Consider the following 5,905-nt stretch of genomic DNA (forward strand, 5'->3'; position numbering starts at 1 on the left):
TTTTGGTTCAAGTGTGTGGGCTACTGTCTTAAAATGTTCAATACATGGCAGAACGGAGGCTCCAGGATGCCAGCAGGCTCCCCATCCACCGCACAAGCTGCCCGGTCTTTCTTCTGCAAACTGCCCACACCTCGGGTGAAAGGCCAGTCTGCCTAGGCCCTTGGCAATTTGGATATGAAAGAGGGTAAAAAGTGTAACAACAAAAGCTTCGTTTGATAATTAGAGATCTGAAGTGACTTTACCTTTATTTCCTTCACTTTAAGCCAATGATTAAATTTCACAGTGATTTCTGGGTCTAGGGGCAAAAGGAATTTAGAATGATGGAGGCCGTGGCCCAGCTGGCTTCACTGGGGAAGCTGGAGGAGCACAGAGTGCCCCGCTGGCAGGTAGGAGATGAGAGAGGGAGAGCTGGTATGCAATGTCCTCAGCAGCTTCCAGCTTTCACAGCCCAATCAGGCCAGCACCTGCTGTGACCAGCAAGTTAGTGATCAACTCAGCTGCCTTGGAGTCACCCTCAGCAGAGATGATGGCTGCCTTCTGGTGCGCTCAGCCTTTTCCACCACAAATCTGGCTCTCTCTGCTTTCTGCTGAGCCACTTGTTTGGCTTCTACTTTCTCTGTGAACTCTTTCCTGAAGGTCAGATGTGTCAGGGGGACACATCACCCAGGATGTTGCTGCTCGCTCTGTGAGGCCATCGCTCACCTGTCTGGAGACCAGCTCTCTAGGTCACCAACTCTCCAGCATCGAATCGACCCACCACCGACTTGAGGATCTCTGTGGTGATAGACGGCAGCACCTGCTCATCATAGTCCTCGCCAATGTTGGTGTAGATATGAGGAAGGTGCCTGGCCACCAGCCAGAAGAGGATGCGCAGTGTGATGTTGACGATCTGCAAGTCTGCTCCCAACGACAACAGGTACCTTCTGTGGTCGAGAGTGACAGTCAAAGATAATTGGCTTTGGTACCCAAGGGATGAAGAAGTGAGTCACTTCCCCTATCACAGTGACCTGTATGCCATGGAATTGGTCAAAGATGACAGCTCTGTGCCCAGCATCCACATTATACAAAGCAGAGTTCACCATGCCTCCTGCAACTGCTAACCCCAGGCCGAACTTTCCAATGGACTCAAACACTTTGGCAGCCATGACTCCTTCTGTTGCTTCCACTCACACCTGCTCTCTCTCTGACCTCCACATGAATTCCCCCTTCTTACAACATTTTAATTCCAAAAACCTTACTTACAAGTACCTATATTAGTTACTTTTGTATTGCTGTGCTAAAACATCATGACCAAGGCAACATCATGACCAAGGCAAGTTATAGAAGGGAGAGTTTATGCGGGCTAACAGTTCCAAAGGTTTAGAAGCCATGATGGTGGTGTAGAGACAGCAGGCAACAAGCAGGAAGCATGAGAATTTTGAAACCTCAAAGCTTATCCCCAGTGGCATATTTCCTCCTGTAAGTCCATACCTCCTAAACCTATCCAAACAGTTTCAACAACTAAGGAGCAAGAATTCAAACAAAAGAGCTCATGGGCGACATTTTCATTCAAACTACCACAATTCTTAAATTCTTTGATTCTCTGTTAGGGGTATTTTCTATCTACTTAAAGTTCCTAAGTAACAATCATCTTATATATTTGACTCCATTTATATATTAGTATTTTTTGTTAGTATTTTCCTACTTCTTACTATCACATCCATATTTTTGTTATTTTAGCCCTTAATCATAGCAGCTGCAAAAGGACCAGACACTCCGTTTTGTGTCTTCGCTTTGGTAAAAATGGATGACGAAAGGAATGTCACACAGGAAGTATGTCAATGATGAGAAGATTCTCCATAGGCAAGCACTGTGCCAAGAGTAAGTCACAGCCTATGCATGAAATCCAAGGAAAAAAAGAGAAAGCATTTTGGATGCACCCCTTGCACACACCTTCTTTTGGATAACTACTAGAGACGGTGTAGCTGCTGATGTTGTTGGGAACAAGCAAAAGACTTATTCTGAGGAATACCATTTTGTTTAAAGGCTCCATTTAACCATAGGGTGAAACTAAATTCAAAGTTCCAGGCCCTAGCGGATCTGGGGACTTCCCTGTTGCTGAACAGCATCTGTTGTGAACTGTTGTATGATACCAGATATTTAAGGGATAATTTGTAAAGAGACAGCTGTTTGAGTACAGCCATCTTAAGGACAACATCTTCATCACACTGGTGTAGTTCATGTTCCCAGGCCTAGGAATAAACACCTATCCCAGTTTTCCAAATATTTTAATTGTCTGTTAACTGGTAAAGAATATAGAAATTGCGGTTACCTAAACCAAGGTGCATAAGTTACAAAAATATATAACCAATTGCCTGTCATGCCCTAACCCACTACATGCAGCTGACCCACTCCTTTGTCTTCTTATCACTCTGAACTCTGGACCTAAAGTCTAAGAGAATGAGTTAAGCCCCTTGAAGCCATATACCCTAGATAAGGCCCAGTCTCCAACCCGTACTCCCTTGCTCAACCCAATACTATCAAGATATATTTGGATAACACTGCAGCACGCCCCCCCCTCCCACCCTCCCCCAGTGCCTCTTGCTTTGTGTTCTCATCCTTTAAAAATGTTGTACAATCTCCCTTCGGGAATGCAGTTCAGATCCTGTACAGGCTGCCTCCATGAGCACTTAGACAATAAGGCTTTCGTTTTTTAAGCTTCCATATCTGAAGTGAGTTTTTCTCGGCTTCTACCCTGAACCCAACATTGTGATACTGCATATGGTACATTTTCCACGGATGGTTGGTGGTGCAGAACAAATTCTGACTGCCTCAATCTTTTCTTGGTGATTTTTAATCTATGAGCTATCGACTCACCATCAAAAGATCATACACGTTTGTATTATTTTCCCCAAGTGGTAATAAAACATATTGAGCCATCTAAAATTTCTCAATTACATTATAAGGGAGTAAAAACGGCATTTAGATAATTTCTTGCACGAGAAAGAACTGCCTATCTATAAAATGGGCACATGAAGCAGTTGTCTAACATGGATCCTAAGGTTGTTTTCTTCCTCCAGTGCCTTGTATCTGCCTGCTAAATCTTAAGGCCTCGCATGATCACAATGGATTTTACTTTCATGATTCTAATTTGTTGCACAATAGTAGATGATCTTTCTACAAAATTTTATTATTTATTTTTGTTTTATGTGTATAAGTGTTTGTTTGCATGGATGTTTGTATATCACATGCATTCACGGAGGGCAGGAAAGGACATGCGATCCCCTGGACTGGAACTCCAGGCTGTTTTGAGCTGCTCTGTGGGTGTTGAAATGGAACCTGTGTTCTCTGGAAGAACAGCAAGTGCTCTTAACCCTTCAATCATTTCTCCAGCCCCCACATAAGTTGATCTTAATACAGAGAAACCATCTAGGTGCGCCTACCCAGGACACAAAGACCCTATCCAAGCAGAATGGTCTCCAGCTGATTACAGAATTGAGATGCCAAGTTCAAGTTTCCATTGGGCCATTGCTGGTGTTGTGAAGCCCTTTCCTCTGAGACTGAAACACTCTATCCTGCAAGGAAGCTCTGTAAACAGGAAGGCAAACAGCTCCAAATAGCTTCAGAAATCCCTGGAACTGACTAGATTCCCTAGGTCCCTTCTTCCAAAGAGTAAACAGACCAAGATGCTGCAACCTTTTCAGACAAGGCAAAGAAAAAAAAAAAAGACTTTCAGATAATAAGCCAGGTTGCAAGGGAGACTCTGAGACCAGACCAACTAACTGCCTGGCAGAAACAGAAAGCAGCCAAACTGCCTGGAAGCAGTTTAGACCAACTAACTGCCTGTCCTTTCCAAGTGAGTCAGACAAGTATGCTGCATCTTCCTGGGAAAAGTCTCTTCACTCCAAAGCTGGCTCATGCCTTGAGAGAAGCTTTTGCAGCCAAGAGCTGAAGCCAAAATCCCAATAGAGAGCAATAGAGAGCAAGGAAACAAGAACCAGTCGACGACCACAGAGAAACAAGTTTTGCTGACCATAAAGTGAGCTTGAAAGCTGGTTGTCTCTCATAGGCAACCCACGTAATGCCCAGCACATTAATTTCATCATTGTAAAAAAAAAAAAAAAAAAAAAAAAAAAAAAACTAAACTGAGAACCCAGCCATATGCACTCAGACTTTCGACCCACAAAACTGTGAACGAATGAACATCGTTGTAAACTATTGTTCCGTGGAAATGCATCGAACAGTGATGAAAAGTTTATGGTGTGTGTGTGTGTGTGGGGGGGGGTGTCTGCAACTACCATGGCCAGCAGAGTAATGATCCCCAGGAGGCAAGAAGGTTCAACACAACTAACTAGCTGGTGTTGGTTCAAACTTTGAGAGTCTGACATCAGGCACTTTCTTTTAGACATAAAATAACAGCACAATTTGGTGACTTTTTCCCCTAGTGATAAATATTTCAAATCCCATGTGCAAAACAAAGCTAAGGACTTTACTACATTGAAACTCTTTGTAAAGTACATGCAACATCTTCCACAAAGATGGGTTTTATAGATTGACCAAGGAAAGCAAGCTCAGAGTAAGGCTCTGGGGGAAGATTCAGGGTGGTCTGAGTCCCACAGTGCAAAAGTCACCAGGCTGTTAACCATGTCCACTCCCAGCCTTCTGGGCAAAACCAGGTTATACATCTCTCCCCTTGATGAGCCAACTCTGTGTGTTTGCTATTCCTGCTTCTCCTAGGGCTTAGTTGTGAGCACAAGAACCTCAGTGCCGCCCACAAAAACTAGAACGTGGAGCAAATACAAATGTCAGCTTGTATCAGAATTAGCTGCCTAGTTGGGAGAGAGCCATAGAAGCCATAGAAGTTATGCTTGCACCTGAGCACGCACAGCATGGCTCTTAGAGCCAATGTCTGCTTTCTCCAGTAGAGCTCATACAATGTGTTTCTCACAGAAAGATCGGCACTGATGGAGTGAGGGAGGGGTTCCCTGGAGCAGAGCCCTGCACGTGAGAGTATGTTTGCTTTTTCGGGCTCTTCTTCCAGTAGTGGTGTGTCACTCGGCATCCAGAAACCAAAACCACTCCAGTATAGTTCCAAATGTCCTCCCTCACAAGGGAAAGAGCTGTGCAGCTATTACTTAACAATGTGCGGATAAAAAAGACGGTATGGCTCTACCAAAGGCTGTCCTAAAACTACTTCATTTAACTATATTTCCCAGATTGCATAGCCCTGAGAACCACCAGAGGCACTCGTTGAAAAATGACTCTCCAGTTTACTGTGTAAATCTCACTCTCTAGATTGGAGTGGAGGTCCAAGAAAACCGCTATTCATAGTTAAGTACCCAAGCAAATACTTCGTCTAGATGAGATTTTGAAAGCATTAGGTGAGGAACCTACGTCGCCATTACATATTCATTTAGCGAAAATTCACCACTCCGAACTGTGACTCATGAAAACTCTGATACTGTGCTTCTTACAGAGCTGCAAATATCTGGCTTTGGATAATTCTATTATCTAAGGTATTCTATCAGTCACATAGTGATTTTAAATGGAATTTCCTTTCTTTACCAGAATTACATCTTGAGACATGTTCCATAAAGTGTGTGTGTGTGTGTGTGTGTGTGTGTGTGTTCTATTCCTCTAATATGGGATGTGTTTTGCTGGAGATTTAATCTAGGACCTCATACATGCTATCTATGTAAGCCTTCTACAAATGAACCACATATCCAGCTCGCGGAGTTAATGTTTGTAATTGCTTGGGTGGGCGCCAGCGAAAAGCGACCTTCTGCAAGAATGGCTTCTTACTGCAGGCTCCAAGGCGTCACATTAGCCTAGCCCCACCCCCTTATGACGTCGTCTCGGGCCTGGCCCCGCCCCGCGGCACGCCGCTCACGCCGCTTCTCCTGAGCCTCCGCCTTTTCCTGCAGCC

The 5,905-nt window shown here is 44.2% G+C and overlaps 1 pseudogene; it reads right to left on the bottom strand.

The window, feature by feature from the left end:
• Positions 1 to 344: 344 nt before the first annotated feature.
• On the bottom strand, positions 345 to 1,203 carry Gm7841 (annotated as a pseudogene).
• Between the last annotated feature and the right edge of the window lie 4,702 nt (positions 1,204 to 5,905).

Source organism: Mus musculus, chromosome X, assembly GCF_000001635.26.
Source record: "Mus musculus strain C57BL/6J chromosome X, GRCm38.p6 C57BL/6J".
Taxonomy (NCBI): domain Eukaryota; kingdom Metazoa; phylum Chordata; class Mammalia; order Rodentia; family Muridae; genus Mus; species Mus musculus.